Genomic DNA, 18,986 nt, shown 5'->3' with positions numbered 1-18,986 from the left:
TCTATTGAATGTTGCTTGGACATTCATATGCTTGCTATTTCATTTGTCATATTTGCCTTTATCTGATGATAATGATGATGATGATGATGATGATGATGATGATGATGAGGTGGTTTATGCTGTCAGTTTGTCTCAATGATAAATGTAACCTTCTCGTTCTAATGGCATAGCAGACAATGTATACAATACCTTGGAAATATCCAGAAAGGCCCTGCAGATCTAGTATACCGGCCCGGTCGCGCTAAATGCCGTATGATTGACAGTAATCGCAGGTCATTTTGCATTCAGTAAGTACATCTGTCTTGCTTTGAGTGTGTCATTTGTACGCCATGTAGTCTGTATGCTACACTCAGAGGTGGTGACGTAAAATATAAACGTGAGAATGACTGCTTATGGTGGGCAGGAGGGGAGGTGGATGGGTCCAACAATCACAGGAGTTTCAACCAGTAGGCCGGCGTTCGAGGCCGGTGTTCCGTGTCCCAAAGTAATGTTGAGTTATTTATATAATTTACATATATATACCACAAACAAAAAAAATACATATTAATCCAAACACACGACTTTCAACCAGGAGGCCGGCGTTTGTGTCCCAAAGTGTTGTTGAGTTATTTTGAAGTTATGTTAGTGACGTTTGTGACGTGTTTTCCGTACTTCAGTTACTTTGTTTGCATATATATTTTACTTAGTTTACCTACTTATTTCAAGCCCAACCATGACAATTTTCCTAAACCTAGTGACCGTACTTTTACTGCGTAGCGCAAAAATGACACACAAAAAAGGATGAAAAATGCGTTCTTGTGACACACCGAATGTCCTTGTGATGTCGTGTTATTTATGCGCCTTCCCATGAGATGAGTAGATGAGGTAGATGAGGGCTGAGTATGCTGTTAAACTCCACTGAGGATTTCTACTTTTCATATCTTGAGCTGCTGCTTTGAATCTTTGAGCGGTGTGCCGTTTAGTGAGCTAAAATATGCCTTGAGGTTTTCCTCACATGTTAAGGAAATTACTGTCAAACCAAAATATTGAAGTCTTCGTTAACATCTAATTAAATCAGCCCATGAGCACTCCTTTCACCAGCAGCTTTGTATGTTTAGTTTGGTTACAAAGTGAGTTATCTAACTAACTCTAACACTGTTCATATAACAACAAGATTACTGGCATGAAAGCAAAACACACTGGTGACTCACCGTCACAAGTCACTCTCAGATCTCTTTACAAGAGCCCCTGCCAGTGGTAAAAGGTCAGCATCGAGGGCCACTGTAAATACGGTGCTGATTGGCCCCATGGTGGTGTGATAATCAGCCAAAATGTTTAAAAGCGGGCTCGAATTTCAGACACACTGATGAATGTGTGCGTCTCCTGATGTGAAGCCTGCTGGTAATGGAGCTTGGAGAAAATAATTAGCTTTTAGTGAGATTCTGACATGTGGAACAAACACCTTGACAATTGCACAGTGCTAGCAGAGGGATGCACTATACTGAGAGGCGTATACCTGTGATGTGATATGACAGGAATGAAGCACACGTGTATTTTGAGTCAGCTTTCAGATATGTCATTTCAGCAAGTTCAACCACGTTTATATTAGTCACTCTATGACGTCAAGAAGCAAATAAGATTTCGATGGTCAAATATGTGTCAAATTGTATTATTTCAGTCACAAAAAGTGATACTTCAGGTTTAGCATTTACAATCACTCCCTGATTGGATTCATTTCAAAAGGTTTGCAAAATTCAAATGAGGGGTATTTAAAAGCAATCACAATCAGTTCAAATTCAAATGGAGCTCTACCAAGACCTTTTCGAGCATCCTTTTGAGTCTATATCTGGCATGATGCAGGGTTTGGTATGTTTTAATTTCACATTACAGCTCTGATAGTAAAAAAAGGAAGATATGACATCTATGATAAATTAGATGCTTCAGCATTAATTATTGGTAATATGAGTTGAGGTGGGTTTTTTTCTAGTACAGATTAATCAAAGAAGCGGAAAGAAAGCAAGCCGTGAATTTACACACAGTAACACAGACACACACGTGCACCTCAAATGAAACTGTAAATGCACACGCATTGCAGAACTGTGCAATTGATCACTTCTCACACACATATGATCACACACACACACCTTCAGATGAGCTGTGTGCATTTCAACAACTCGATTGTTACACTTCCACACTTGCGTATTTCTTCTGAGACTCACAGAGATGGTTTCAGTCTCACACACACACACACATTCGGAGAAACAAGCACAGTGGGTTGCAGAGTTTAAATAGAAAGCATTTTAAGTGCTCGGAGCTTTGCAACGCTTAGCGCATGGTTCTTGAACAACACGCCACACTCTGAATCCGTGGAGAGTTACAGACTGCATGTCTCCCTCCAGAAACCAAACTGTGGCTCCGACTCTGGTTTTAACTGATTTCATTTCCGTCAGGGTTACGTCATTTATTTTTCAGTCGGTATTTCGGCAAAGAAGACTGATATGTAACAAACATGGGAGGAAGAGGAGAGGAAAGAGGTGACGGTCATGAGTCACATCTTTAAAGCACCAATGATGTTACTGTAATCCTCTTCCCTCCCAGCTAGATTTCAGCCTCCAGTTTCAAGCATCAGGAGTTTCACAAAACAAAACTGTTCAGATATAGTGGGTTATAGGACGATATATACCATGAGATGATGAACATTTGTCTATATGGTTTCTATCCAGAAAGGCACAGCTTTCTGGATGTATTAGACAAATGCGGGAAATGTTGGCAATATTGGACTTAAAGGATTGGTAGGTTCACCTTTTTTGAAACCTGAATTCTTAAAACAATATTCACATGTCATTAAAAAGGTTATTGGTCAATATAATTCTTCCTTCTGTCTATACTGGATGCAAAGAAATTCCTTCTTGGGGCAATCTGTTAAAGCAAGATATTTTTGTATCGATGTGATGAACATCCTTGATTTTTCAGGTATATGTAAAATACACATTCCCCTCTGTTTAATTTTATCTCCTGCAATTACTCAACTACATTTCTAGAAAAGGGAATATATTATGATTAGGGCTGACCCGAATGCTTCGAAGCTTCAACCATTGCCATGGTAATAATAATAATGTATAAATCCCAAAATAGGCCATGAAATAAGAAATAATTCCACAACATTATTCATTATTCATATTCAACATTAATTATTATTAGTTATTCTCAGACAGATATCGCTGTTTGTTATGTTTAAAGGTGTGTGTGTGTGTGTGTGTGTGTGTGTGTGTGTGTGTGTGTGTGTGTGTGTACAGTAGTGCGGCAGCGGCAGCGGCACTGTCCCGGACACTGAAACGGGGGAGATGGAGACAGACAGATAACATCAAAAGATGAATATGAGACAAGAGATCAGGATTTCAGCTTCTATGTCCAGGTGTTTACATCTAGATCTGTTAAAAAACTGAGAAGATAGCATCGTTTGTAATGGAGCACCAAATTTTTAGGTGAGCAAAAGCATAGGAACAGATAGACTTAAAATAGATTAAAGTGAATAATACTTAATATTTAGTTGCAAATCCTTTGGTTGCAAGAACTGCATCAAGCCTGCGACCCATTGACATCACCAATCTTATGCATTCCTCTTTTGTGATGCTTTTCCAGTCTTTCACCGCAGCCTCTTTCAGTTGTTGTTTGTTTCGGGGGGTATCTCCCTTCAGTCTCCTCCGTAGCAGGTAAAATGCAGCTCAATAGGGTTTAAGTCTGGAGATTGACTTCGCCAGTCTAAAACCTTCCACTTCTTTCCCCTGATGAACTCCTTGGTTGTTTTGGCAGTGTGTTTTGGGTCGTTGTCTTGCTGCATGATGAAGGATCTCCCGATCAGTTTGGTTGCATCTCTCTTTAAATTGGCAGACAAAATGTTTCTGTAGACTTCTGAGATCATTTTGCTGCTGCTATCATGTGTTACATCATCAATGAAGATCAATGAGCCCGTCACAGAAGAAGCCATGCAAGCCCAAGCCATGACATTACCTCCACCGTGTTTCACAGATGAGCTTGTGTGTTTGGGATCATGAGCAGATCCTTTCTTTCTCCACACATTAGACTTTCCATCACATCAGGTTAATCTTTGTCTAATCAGTCCATAGAACTTGGTCACACAACTTTTGAGCCTCGTCTCTGTACTTTTTGGCAAACTCCAATCTGGCCTTGCTATTCTTATTGCTAATGAGTGGTTTGGATCTTCTGGTGTAGGCTCTGTACTTTTGTTCCCGAAGTCTTCTGCAAACGGTGGATTGTGATACCTTCACTCCTGCCCTCTGGAGGTTGTTGATGATGTCACTGACGGTTGTTTAAGGGCTTTTCTTTACAGCTCTCACAATGTTTCTGTCATCAACTGCTGATGTTTTCCTTGGTCTACCGGTTCGACGTCTGTTGCTCAGTACACCAGTGGTTTCTTTCTTCTTCAGGACATTCCAAAGGGTCGTACTGGGTTTGGCCAATGTTTGTGCAATGGCTCTGATTGATTTTCCATCTTCTCTCAGCTTCAAAATTGCTTGCTTTTCTCCCATAAACAGCTCTCTGGTTTACATGCTGGTTACACCTTTTGAACTATAAATGCAGTCTGCACAGGCAAAACCCAAAGCTGAAACTGAGAGTAGACATTCAGCGCTATTTATTGTTTGAATAATCAATGCAATAGAACACACCTGGGCAACAAAAAACACCTGTCAGTCACATCCAATAATCTTGCTCACTTGAAAAATGGGCGGGTTCAAACAAAAGGTACTATCTTCTAAGTTTTTTTTAACAGATTTAGATGTAAATACCTGGAAATAGAAGCTGAAATCCTGATCCCTTGTCTCATATTCATCTTTTGATGTCAAACCCAAATGTTTTCAGTGTACAGAAAAAATAAAGGAATTGGCCTCGCTGTTCCAATAGTTTTCTAGGGGACTGTAGCTATGGCTAGATAGCTGGATAGATCTACCATAAAAGAGAATGTTATTCATATTGCCCAAGATAAAACACATAACAGATACCTACCTATACAGTATGCTGTTTTACTGATTCGAATCTCTAAAATGGAATTTTTTTTATGAAGTTTAGGAATATCCTTCAGCCACAAATGTTGGCAACAAAATAAAAAAATAAAAAAATAATAGCATCTTTTACTTATCTGCACTTCTACAGTTAGGTACAAATATTTACAAATTAGGGGTAAAATATAAGTGTTTGCAGCTCTGTAACATACATTTCATGAATAATATCTTATAAACAGTGGCTGCACACAATCAAGGGAAAACAATAGCGGTGCTAAATAGTGAGATTAATGGATAAAAACAAAAGTTCAGGTCCACACTTCACCCTTTTTACCAGCAGCTACAGCGTGTGGCTGGTATTGTTTTCACTTTGTCATTGTGTGTATGTGGGGCATCATGGACCGATTTGCACCGCGATAGCGTCACAACCGTGCAAGATGAAGTCACCAAACTTTACAGGTGTGTATTTGAGATCAAAATGAAGGTTGAATTCGAAGGTGGGTGTGGTCAGAGCAAGGGCACCGAAAATAGGGGGGTATGAACCGATTCAGCGTCTCGGCTGGTGTGATCCTATCGCAGGATGGTCTCAAGTGTGTGTTTTTTTGGTTTTACACTAATTTCCACATTCCTTTTTCAACACTAGCTCCCATGTGTATAACCAAGGAATCCAGCAAACTTATCAAAGAATGTTATTTAAATTTCCAGAAAACATTTATGTTTCTTTTATTTCGACACACATTACCAGGCACATGCACACACAGACTCTCTTGTTCCTCTCTCTACTTCTCTGTATCAGACACTACACTGAACTAGTTTCAGATAACAGCATCCTCTCTCCCCCTTTCTCACACACACACACACACACACACACATAAATAAATACATAAAGTTTCACAGAGAGTCTTTATATCTGAGCTGCAGCAGTCTGTCAAGTCACATAAAAGATTTTGATTTTGCACATGAACACACACACACACGGTAACAATTTTCCGTCTGTGACATAATGGCAGAAAATAACCAAAGACTAGCAGAAAATCTATCAAAAAAACGTCACCGTCTTCTGCCTCCCTGCGTCTCCATAATTGTGTCTCTATTGTCTGCTCTTTTCTCTCTCCCTCTGCCTTGCTATCTGTCCTTTCCTTATTCCTTGTCATTCTCCTCGTCCATCTGTCTCTGCCGCCCTCTTCCTCCTCACCCTGTCCCAGAGTGTTGAGTCACTCCTTAGGGGTGAGGCACTGAGTGCAGAACAATCCCTCTGTCTCTGGCCTATCAGCCGTCCTTTGATAGAGCTGCGGTTATTGATTAAAATGTCTGAGAGCTCGGCCTTCTGGGGCCCGGAAGCTTTATTCAACCCTCTCCGTTTGCTCTTCACACTCACTCTTCCTCTCCATCTCTCTCTCCGAGCCTTCCTCTTTGCCTAACCCCCCTCATTGCCTTTGACTTCCTCCACCCCCATTTTCTCTTTCTCTCTCTCTTTCTCATTTGCTTAAGGCAACACTGAAGCTAAACCGGACCACTGCCTGGCAAGTAATAAACGTTGCCATTCGTTCTCTCTGTCTGTCACTGAACATGTGTGTGCGTCAGGATGCATATGTTGCCACTGTCTTTTGAATTTACTTATCCTTAAATCATTGGACTGTTTGGTGTTGAATATTAAGCACAGAAATTACAATGGCAAGACATTGAGATTAACATATCTTGTGTTTGTAAATGCTGATTGTCATATACAGTTTGCCGCCTCTTGTGTGACTACTGGATCCCGTGGCCGAACTGTTGACTATGCTGTGTTTTCTTGGTCAGCTCTGTGAGTGTTCATAATCCTCAGATCACTCCTGATTAGAGAGGGAAGACGATGAAAAAAGTATTCCATAGGACTGTTTGCTGTATAAGTGGTTGCATTAGAGATAATTGTCATTGTTATATCATTTATAGGGGTGTCAATTGATTCAAATATTTAATCACGATTAAGCGCATGATTGTCCACAGTTAATCGCGATTAATCTCAAATTAATCACACTTTTTTAATCTGTTCACAATGTAACTTAAAGGGAGATTTGTCAAATATACAGTATATTTATTATTGTAAATCAATTAACAACACAAAACAATGACAAATATTGTCCAGAAACCCTCACAGGTACTGCATTTAGCATAAAAAATATGCTCAAATCATAATATCAAGCCCAACAGGCAACAACAGCTGTCAGTGTGTCAGTGTGCTGACTTGACTATGACTTGCCTCAAACTGCATGTGATTATCATAAAGTGGGCATGTCTGTAAAGCGGAGACTCGTGGGTACCCATAGAACCCATTTTCATTCACATAACTTGAGGTCAGAGGTCAAGTGACCCCTTTAAAAATGGCCATGCCAGTTTTTCCTCACCAAAAGTTTGCAAAAGTTAATGACAAGCTATGGTACCAATGGATTCCTTAGGTATTTAAATCAAGCGTATTTCATAATTTTGGCCAGATATACAGTATACAATACAATCAGTTGCCAGTTTATTAGGTACACCTCAATAAAACAGACTTACCTTTTATGAAATGTTTTGTTCAAACAGTTATACGAAGATAAAACTTTTTGGAGGCTTTAGTTTTGTGTCTTGTGTTGCTGTGTTGAATTGTATTGCATTATGCTACTTCCACCTCGGTGTAGATATGTCTCAAGTCAATCAAAATCAGTTACTTTCAATACTCTAGCAGGCTGAGGTGGATAAAACAGTGTCTAAGTGTCAAAGTGCAGTACAGCTCTTCACTGCATATGCGAGTGAAAATTAGAGTGTGGATGTGAAAAAGTTGCAAGTTTGCAAAGCCCAGAGTCGACTCTAACTTTCTCTTTGTCAATGGCAAAGAATAGCAGTGTACAAAACATTCAGGTACCAGCTTACCATATTTAGCTGGTGCTGGCCGGCATTTTCGCTAGTTAAAAAGACAAACGTCGCCTCGCCGCGGCAGGTCATACCAGCTGTCACTAATTAACGTTAATTCCGTGAGTAACTAGACGGCAGTCCAAAATTGCTGTCTGCAGCCGATATCATTGCTCAGCAAAAAATCTCTTGTGAGGGAAGAACAGAGCCAGCCCTGACCAATTTGGTGCCCTAGGAAAGATTTTAGCTAGTGGCCCTTGCATCGCAGCCATTTCCACCACCAATCATTTTGTTCATACACTCACAGAGAAACTGCATAGCTTTATGTCTTTGACATTGTTTTCTTTTGGAAATTAAAAAAAAAACACTAAATAAAAACAGTATTAAAGAAACAAGTGACATAATTATAAATACAATATTAAAGAAAACAGTGCAAACATAAGAAATGTCGGGGAGATGCTGCGGGCAACCCAGAAAACAGGGCCTACGTAGTTATGTTGTTGTGGGCTGTTTTTGTAATATTTCAAAATAATAGTATTAAAATAATATTAGTAAACAAAATAGTGAGTAAGTATAAGTTATACTTTTTTTTTTTCTTCCTTCATTTGGGGCACCCCTATGGATGGATGGATGGATGGACGGATGGATGGATGGCTGGCGCCCTGAGCATTCGCCTATACCGCCTTTATGCCACGGGCCGGCTCTGGGGAAGCACCTCCACTCGGTAACACCACTGTACAATTTGCGAGTGTTTTTGCAGATACAATAACTCCAACAGAGTGATACGTCTTCTCTTAAAAAACTCAATCTTGACATTCTAACCCAAGTGTACCTAACAAACTGGCAACTGAGTGTACCCTCATGAGGGAAAGTTACTTTTCTGTTGTGTATAACACATCTGATCATTTATATTATCAACTATATCATTATATTGAATGTAACTAAACAATACCTAAATAGTGACACATGCGGAGAGTCACACAGATTGTGTTGATATGCTTCCATTTGAAGCACTTGTATTTATAGTGCATTGATCAGTAATGAACTTAAAGACAGTAAGTTAGCTAGATAAAGACAGAATGAATTCCTCACCTGTCTTCCTGTTCAGACTCTCTCGTCCTTCATTAACTAAACGCTACCTCTTGAAGCAAACACCTAACAAGACAAGCAGATACCAAATGATCCTCTATATAGTAAGAGACTGGTTAATAAATTCAGACACATATAAGTGAGCTAAGCTGTCTAATATGTTATGTTGCCAGGCAATGGGTGGAGGCACCTAGTAATTGAGGTGCGCTATGTTATATCTAAACTGCTAGTTAATGGGTTGAGACACATAGTAAAGTGCTGGCTAAATGCCAGCTATTTCCCCCCCATGATGAAAAAAGACATTAGGGAAAATGACTGCCATTCTGTTAAGAGGAGATGCAACACAGCAATTACCTGCAGAACGGACTCACCGAGGTGGACAAACAGAAAAACACACATCCAAACACAACACAGATAAGAGAAGAATAGTTTACATGCACAAAATATTCTGTTTTTTGCCTTTATTCGGAAGAAGACAATATTCCTACTAAGCCGTTTGCATGGCTAATGAAAATGAAGTCCACTAATATTCCCATTTACATGGAGCCGTGAATACTCCGATTAACAATGGTAGACTTGTTTGACCGGCAGCCTCCGTCTTTCATTCCTTCTACCACCTTCTTGAAAAGGTTGGCGTTGCGTGTTTGCGCATATTCAAAAACCTCTTGATATCCAAGTCTTTCATAATGTTTAAAAGTAGGAGTGTTCCTCCATCTGAACAGAAATGTGGGCGTTTCTTTTGGGCATACATCTCTGCAAACTGTCGGCTAGTTGGTTTGTGTACAACACACAGAGGTGGCCGTAAACAAGCAAGACAGTGCAGGGCCGCACGTCCAAACTGCTGTAAGAACCCAGATTGAGACGCATATTCCGAATGCAGTGTATGCATGTCCAAAGAATACTCCAAAAACAGGCTTCAACAGAAAATGCTCCATTCGGAATAAGGTCTAATTCAGAATATCCAAAGGGAATTCAAAATATTGTCATATTTGGAATAATATTGGCATATTAGTGTGCATGTAAACGTTGTCAATGTTGGATAAAAGTTAGTGGTCTCACAGGTTTTCCCTTGTCATATACAGATTCAGCAGCCATGAGAGCTATTTCAGAAATATCTCCAAACTATAGGGATGATAGGATTTCTGTCCATGATGATGGGTTTTAAAACTGACTCTCTTATGTCAGTATAATATTTCCAGTAATATCCTAATAATAATAATCCTGGTGTCGTGTTGGGTTGGAATAGGAAATGTCCTCAGTGACTGAAAGCAGAGGTTCAGTTGTTCATTTTTTATTCTTCCACGTTGTTTTTTAGAGTTCCTGAGTCTGCGGTTCGTCACATTTCTGTCACTAATATACTGATACTCTCTGTCTGTCTGTTGTGCTCTATCTTTTCTTTCTCAGGTTGTCTGTTTGTGTCTATTTTTCTCTCTTTCAAGTATGTTTTTTTCATTTTTTTGTCATTGATTTTTAGGTTGTTATGATTCTGACCAAGTCACCACAACAGCAACATTTGTTCTTCTTCCCTTTCTCTTTTACACGCCCCCGCCCACCATTCACACACTCACACAATCTCAAAACAGCCCTCCACTCCTCCTTAATAGTCTTGTTGCTCCTCAGACCTGCTCTATGTTTGTTGCTCAGTAGCTAACAATGATTTGTTTTGCCAGCTCATCACATGGTGATGCGACAGTGGAAGATACAAACAAACCCAGATGCATTTTAAGAAAAAAACTGTCTTAGACAACACTTTTATGATATAGAAAGAAAGTGAAAATCATCAGAACAAAGCACTAAAAAACAGCAACACACCACGTAGTTGCTGAATCAGGACATCACACAACTGCAACCAAGTGTACAGCATGTTTATAAAAGCTTTTGCATTTAAAGAGTACCGTGGCGACTTACAGCACCCGGCCACGAGTATTACTTCCTGGCATTAAAAATCGTTTTGGCTACAGGAATAAATTAGTTTTTATATCTGTTCAGTCTCCTCTCGGGTCCTTCAATCATCCACCAAAGGGAAAGAGCTGGTGGTCAGAGTGTTGTCTCACAGGCTATTTTCTGGTCTGCCTAATGTCCTACTCATAAAATACCCGGATGGATGAGCTTAACTTGACACTCATGACCCCCAGAGCTATTGGCAAAATGCAAATGATTTGTGATTGAAGTTGCACATTCACAAAGGACCGGCTCTGGATTTGTACAATGCCTTTCACATCCAGGATCCTCATGCAATATGGCTTCTTGTGTATTTCTTTATGCAACCTAACCAAGCATGTAATGAAGAGTTATTTATGAAGGTCTTTTTCTCTATTCAAGACATAGTGTACTAAGGCTTCACATTTTACTAGTTTGAAAATCTAATGCCAGATAAATAACAGATATGTGAACAGCCTTGTGGAAAGCTTGATTAAAGCAGATATGGCCAACAGTTCAGGGAAGTGAAATCAGTTTTATTCGTCGTCTCTCTACCTTGTGTTTACAAAAGGTGGATGGACAGCTGAACTGAATGCCACAATAGTAACGGCTGCACAGTTATGATAAGAAAATGGTCAGAAAACAGTTCTGTAGGGGCGCCCCGGTAGCTCACCTGGTAGAGCGGGTGCCCCATGTACTAAGGCTGAGTCTTTACCACAGCGGCCTGGGGTTCGAATCCGACCCGCGGCCCTTTGTTGCATGTCACATCCTCTCTCTCCCCCTTTCACAACTATCACTGTTGAGGTGTCTGCTGTTAGATGCAGCATATTTATATAGATGGTTTGTATTAGGAGAGTATATTGGAATGTTAGTTGTTGTTTGGGCCTTCCTGATTTAGAGCTGGTCAAGGTAAACATATACCAAAATGCTAGGTCAGCAGGGTCCTGGGAGTCCTGGGTCAGAGTTGAAGAGACATATGGTGGCTTCTAAAAGAGGTGTTTCTATTCTTATTTGTCCCTCTCCCAAAACCATATGTGGAAACTAAGTGTTTGAACAAGCTCGGTATTTAAGGAGCTCTCTGTACACGTTCAGGAGAGTTCTCTCATTATTCGGCTGGAGGCTCTCCAAGTAACGTGTTACTTGTTTACGATACTGAACTTATTGTAATAAATTTGTTATACAACTAAGACAGTGTCGGCGGAGTTTCTCTTCAAACATCTTCAACTGCATCACCACAGAAGATACATCACTGTCACTATCTAATAAAGGCAAAAAGCCCAAAAAATAATCGTAAAAAAAATTCGAAAACAGTACGGTATATTTAACGTCTTCTCCAAACTGGGTTTGCCGCAGTAGTCGGTGTTACCAGTGTTACAGGGTGTTCAGGCATACCCCGATTACATTACTTACCCTCCATCGTTTTTTTGGTTTTTTTACAGAAATAAAACCCATTTACTTAATTTTGGCGTATCAGCAGCGTGTTATCAATACATAGCCAGACGACGGACACTACAAACTGAAAATGAAAGTGTCTGCTCTGCATGGAGTCTCAGCACAGAGTAGCAGGAGTCAGATTTCACACACGGGACAAGAGAGAGTTGACAGACAAGACGATGGCGGAGGATTTGGTGTTGAAGTAAAAAGCAAAAGCGCCTATTTGGCAATATTCCAGATATAAACTCAATGCTATAAGGGAACTATAACGTTAATGAGATAATCGCCGGGAGGAAGACGGAGCGGGCACAGCCGGTGTGCGTGACGGAGCAGCGCCGGGTGTAAACCTGCGGCCCCCACAGCGAAAGCTTGATCAGAGAGGCCAGAAACTCAGCCACCCAACGTTAAAGATCAAAGTAAGCATGCTACACATATTGACCTTCATCTGTAATCGGTGAAACCAGTGTTGTCACAAGTTTATTAACTGGAGGGACAATTTCCTCACCGCCACATCCGTACTCCAAACCGTTTGCTAACTGTACCCACATCCTTCGTTCCTGCAGCATTAAGCTGAAATATTCCAGACCTGTTCAGGTGAGTCAGAGGTATGATGATGTGAGCTTAAGTTCTGAGCATAAAAAGGCCTTTGATCACCCAGTGTCCTTGGAGCAAACACCTCCTCTCCAGACATTTTGTCATTCAGGATGAGTTTTACACCTCAACAATGCATGCATGTCTGTTTCTATTGCTCAACTGTGCGTTAAACCAAAGACAGCTATATCATCATAAACATCTCTCCAATTGCTCTGGCTCAAACGCTACACCAAAAGATATGAAAACTACCAAAGGACTTTGGTCGTAAAATTTTATTACATTATCACTACACTGCTTGGCTTGTTTCATACACAAATTTAACAAACTACAGAGATCTTCATTCCCAAAATGGTTGACAGAGTTCCTGTTACAGCGCTAAACATGGCAGCTAAATGCGGTGGTTGTGTAAGACGGAGATGTAAAAGATTTGTTTAATCATAATGTTTGCCAACAGTGACTGATCTCTATTTTGAGTTACGATGCATCGTGACAGCTGCAAAAAGGATTTCAGTGTTCAGCTGAAGTCAAAATCTTGCATCAATCTCTGTATATATAAAATGTAAGTGACTAGCTGAATTATGGAGTAGGGCATCAAAACTGTGGTTACACCAGTCACCGGTACAGTCATGAGACGAGACACACTCCTTATACTGTACTTGTCAAAAGCTATTCTAGGTCAGAGCGCATGGCATGTCTGAGCATCCTCTTTTTAATTGACTACATCTCAGATAGTTGTGAGAAAGTTGTGACAGACTGCAAAGAATAATGCACTTGCACACGGAAGATATCCCTTCAACTCTCACTATAGAGCAATGAATTTAAATCTATGTCATAACTGTATTAGTCCTCTCGTCTGCGCAAGCGCTGAGCTCTGCCTCAACAAGCAATATCACAATACATAATTTAGCATTTGCTAGAGAGGAAAGAAAAACGCAGGAGAGGAGAATGAGGAGAGAAGAGGAGAGGAGAAAAGCATGAAATCAGATCACTAATCTTATGATGCGAGGATTCACCAGAAGTAGGCTAGCAACATGACAGTCTTGCCAACTGCAAGCATCACTTTACATCTATGTGAGCTTTGTATCATGGTGCCGCAGTGGCTACGTTGTGGTGAAGCATCCTGGGCACCATCACAGTCACCTTCCTTGATAGGATAAGTGTCCTCTTGTTAAAAAAAAAAAAGGAACAGGTAAAATGTAATCCATTTACCTGTTTAAAATTGTAATCAATAAAGCAATCCACTCAATTAAGCACAATAATGCAATCTCTTAGATTGAATTACCTCCATAATCACTTTACTCCGCAATATTAGAAGCAAAAATTTGAACCGACTTAAATTTGAATTATCATCATCGTCCAAAGTAGCAGAGCTCTCCCTCCCGGGTCTAAAACATCATCCTGTGTGCTGCCACAGTTACATTTAATTTACAAACACAGAAGAGAGGCAATGTTGATGTTTTCCTATTCAAAGCTGTGCTTGGTTTTTCAAAGAGTTGCTTTGAGGCCATCATATGTTAATACGCATATTAATCAAGTCGGCACACATTCAATGAGATTTTCTTAGATACACCAGAAAAGAGGCCTGATTTGTTGCTTGTCACTTTTCAGAATTAATGTCACTGAATGAATGTGTGTAGAGTCAGTAAATCACTGACAAAGGTGACAAGTTGGCTGTGAGAAGAGGAGAAGAGAATAGAACAGAAGAGAAGATGAAAATATATGACCTTGTCACTTGGGGACAACACAAGACAGATTGTATCTCCCTATTGAATGCCCACTGTTTAACATCCTAGGTATCTGGTATTACTTTGGTAATGCTATCAATTACAAACCAGGACATGCACCCTTAATCCTAAAGATATGGAGCTGTACATTTCTGAAACCATTACTGCTGCTGTCATGCGTGGGCCCAGGGAATGTAGGCTGGCAAGATAACCATGACAGAACATGTCAGCTGCATAACCATCACACCACGTCCACATATAGCATCCTGGATGGAAAGTACGGTGTAGCTGCTTCCTGCAAAGGCGCAAGGTCGTTGGAAGAGCCATCACTTCACAGAGCGTGGAACTGTTTAAACAGAGTTAAATGTGAGTTCTTGGTCACGCAGTGGAGAGAAAGGCAGAGGTCACAACTTGTACTGTCGTCAGAACTGTGAATACAATAGACCTCTGAACTGAAGTCTTGTATTTGGACATGAGAAGACAAGAAAATGAAAGGTTTCACTCTACTGTGACTGTTTAAGCCCAGGGAGGAGCTGCAGCTGAATTGTTAAGGATTTTAAATGCAATGCTTGTCTGTCAGGGTCTGAAACACCCTTTCTAACTAGGGCTGGCAAAAATCTGGCGATACGATACGTATCATGATGCTGGGGTAACCATTCAATGTATTGCGATATATTGCGATACTGTAAGCAAGGCGATATATTGCGAGTATTTAATACTCTTATCAACATGGGAGTGGGCAAATGTGCTTGCTTTATGCAACTGTATGTATATATGTATTATTGTAAATGAGTTAACAACACAAAAAAATGACAAATATTGTCCAGAAACCCTCACAGGTACTGCATTTAGCATAAATAATATGCTCAAATCATAACATGGCAAACTGCAGCCCAACAAGCAACAACAGCTGTCAGTTTGTCAGTGTGCTGACTTGACTATGAGTTGCCCCCAAACTGCATGTGATTATTATAAAGTGGGCATGTCTGTAAAGGGGAGACTCGTGGGTACCCATAGAACCCTTTTTCATTCACATACCTTGAGGTCAGAGGTCAAGGGACCCCTGTGAAAATCGGCATGCCGGTTTTTCCTCGCCGAATTTAGTGTAAATTTGGAGCATTATTTAGCCTCCTTCCCAACAAGCCAATATGACATGTTTGGTACCAATGGATTCCTGAGGTTTTTTCTAGTTTCATATGATGCCAGAAGCTTCACTCTAGCTTTAAAACTGACAACCTCTGAAAGATCGAATAGCAGCCAGGATTTTTAAGAGGTTAATTCAAAATCGATACAGCATTTTGGAGAATCAATACAGTATCGCACAACATAATACCGCGACACTCGTGTATCAACATTTTCTTAAACACCTATTTCTAACACTGAAATTTGGGGACTGCATTTGAAAATGTATTAATAAATATACAATATGCTTTACATTATACAACAATCGTACTCAACACTTTGCACAGCGATAGGCCAAGTGTGCAGCGTTGCAAAAGCAACACAGGGTTTGAACTTCTCTCTCAACAACTCTTTTTTCCTTCTTTGCACAACTTCTTCCATCACTTTTGGGCGTACCACCGAGTGCAACACCAGAAATGCCTTTGAGGAGAAACTGTCCAAAAGCATCTGCCTTTATCGCCATTTTTCACAATTCATTGCGTCGATAGTACAAAGACATGCAAAAGAGACAGAATCGGGGAGACTGTGACCAGAGAGGCAGTATAATTCAGCCAAGAGGAGATTATGATGGCAGGCTTTTTGACCTGCCTCCAAGTTATGGACATTTGGAACAAGTACAAGCTCTCATGCCTTCAGTCGAGTTTGGACGACACTGCGTACGGCATTACGAGCATACTGAACCTTTTTAGCTGATCAAAACAAAAGCTAAGCTATCACGTCTGTCCTATATGTGTAATCATAACTGATGATTAGCAACACGTTAATAAAGCCCAGGATGGAGAATGGTGAAGCTATCCTTTAAGTCAAAGGCACTGAATATTAGAAGACTGACATCAGCAAAGAGTTACCACTACAGCTGTAGTGCTGATCGGCTGGTATTCACTGGATATAACAGATCCATGATTGACAGCTGGGAGGTAAGTCATGCAGAGTGTCAATCACTCCTTCAGGTCATGTAAAAAAACAGTGTGTGTGTGTGTGTGTGTGTGTAATATTTGTTTATATACTTGTTCCTCTGCAGTAGCGGTGAGTCATTACAGCAAAACACTGCCAGAACTCATAGAGATCGACTGCATAGGAACATGTAAATCATTAATTAGGTAAGTATCTGCTGAAGTTCAAACCAAACATCAGAATGGGGAAGAAAGGTGATTTAAGTGACTTTGATGAGGCTTTGGTGGTACCTAGCCCCAATTTGTGCCTCTCATGTATTACCATGACATTCAAGTCACAGGGATAAGCATCCAATTGGATGAAATATAAATAACTTGCAACCTATACCCAAAATGTTGTTTAACAACACTTACTGCTGCTCTGGAGGTAGTTACAGATTCCTCAAGGAGTTTTCTAACCATCTGGATTAAAATATATTCTGCTTGTTGCACGATAAAATAGATTTTTAACCCGTTTCTCAATTTGCGACTGCATCTCCTAATCCAGGTAGATGGGAATTACACGTCCTTGTTCTTTTTGTAAATCACAGACAAAGTATAAGACATTATTCTGTATGAAAATAGGGCTGGGCAATATGATGATACATATCATCAAAACGTTATAAAGGGTCTATTGTATATATTTTTCTATACCGTTGCTATCGCGATATAGACTATTTATTTATTTTTTCTCTATAATTTCACTTAAAACTGTTCTGGTCATTTTGCACTCAAGTTCTTAAAATAAGAAAATACTCAATGTGTCAAGTATTTAATTCAAACAGGAGTATAAAAAATAGGCTTTGCCATGTGGTTATTTCATATAGACTAATTATTTACTGAATTACCAGAAAACATGCTATATTCTGATATATATCGTTATCGAAATATGAAATTACCTGTATCGTGATAGAAGATTTTGGACATATCACCCAGCCCGAATTTAAACATGGCATGGTTGTTGGCGCCAGACGGGCTGTTTTTTTAGTATTTCAGAAGCCACTAATCTTCTGGGATTTTCCCACACAACCATCTCTAGGGGTTTACAGAGAATGGTCCGAAAAAAAGAAAACATCCAGTGAGTGGCAGCTCTCCCACTGCCCAACATACTTAGCGGATAACATCAAGATCAATGGCGGTCTAGGTACCAAACACTGTGTGAACCTGGTGGGTGTGTAATTGTTTTGATTCAGGCACCAGTCATTTCTTGATTATGTCATTTGGGATATGGATACAGTGATTTCACAGCTCACAGCTATGCCCTGAGTGATATCATAGCTAGCGGTGCGTGTGTTTTCATGTCACTGGTGTTTGGATAAACTGAACGCTAATCGTCACGGAGAAGGCGGTAACTGGGGTCAATCTCAATTACATCATTGCTGTTCAGAAGATTAAAGAGAAAGGAATGGGAGGAAGAGAAAATACTGGATATGAATGTTGACAGTTGTACTCTGAGTAATCGTGCAGCTGGCCAGAGGTCTTTGACTCCTGTCATGTTGTAATATCTTGCTGGAGTGGAAGAAAGAAAAGGAAATAAGATTTGGTTGACAAGACCAGAGTCAACGGTTTTGTTCTGCCAGCCGTGCAGTAAGCAGACTCTCTGACTATGTCACCGCTTGTATGTCTTGCTTTTCCTGCACTATAAAGTATGCTCATAAACTATTAACAATGTGGCACCGGCAAACATGTATGCCACGTGGACAGACCTGTCATGTCTCCCGGTGTCGGTTCTTCACCTTCACCCAGGCGTGACAGGTTTCAAAATATGGTGGAGCTGATTTATAGCATCATAGATAATGGATGATGCAAGAGGCAACTGTGATTTTTTTAGCAAAACCATAACAGCAATGTTGCTTTCAATATTGCTTTTACTATGAAAAAACAAATAAACAAAAACAGCTTTAATGCAGGTTTAGTTTTGTTTCCCTTTAGATCAAATTAAGTGTATATTAAGTATAGTGAGCAAGGATGCAAGTATGAAGAGGAAACAGGAAGAGGAGATGATCTCCAGAGATATTTAAGAAAGAGAGCGGTGTTAACAATATGTATCTTCTACTTCATGGTAAAAACGTGTCACGACATCTATAAAATACTGTACTGAGAAAAGGCCAAAAGTAATACTTTGTTTTATATCCTTTCATATTGTGAGGAAGAGGCAGTAACATAGTGGGAGTGTGTGAGCTGGTACTCTGGTTTAAGGGTTCAGGGTTGTTTTACCACTTACAGTGTGTTTTGGTTGAATA

General features: G+C 40.1%; 1 protein-coding gene and 1 long non-coding RNA gene across 3 annotated transcripts in view; one reads left to right on the top strand and one right to left on the bottom strand.

The window, feature by feature from the left end:
* The window catches only part of LOC141754265 (CUB and sushi domain-containing protein 1), a 467,652-nt gene that overhangs the window by 426,881 nt on the left and 21,785 nt on the right, over positions 1-18,986 (bottom strand). The gene's annotated exons all lie outside the window — the stretch shown is intronic.
* LOC141762030 (uncharacterized) lies at positions 11,678-12,064 on the top strand. Its single transcript, XR_012592700.1, has 2 exons — positions 11,678-11,754; positions 11,815-12,064. It is a non-coding gene; the product is annotated as an uncharacterized LOC141762030 (long non-coding RNA).

This window comes from Sebastes fasciatus, chromosome 2 (assembly GCF_043250625.1).
Source record: "Sebastes fasciatus isolate fSebFas1 chromosome 2, fSebFas1.pri, whole genome shotgun sequence".
Lineage (NCBI taxonomy): Eukaryota > Metazoa > Chordata > Actinopteri > Perciformes > Sebastidae > Sebastes > Sebastes fasciatus.
The sequence above is the reverse complement of the archived record's forward strand: the minus strand, read 5'-3'. Positions and strand labels throughout refer to the sequence as shown.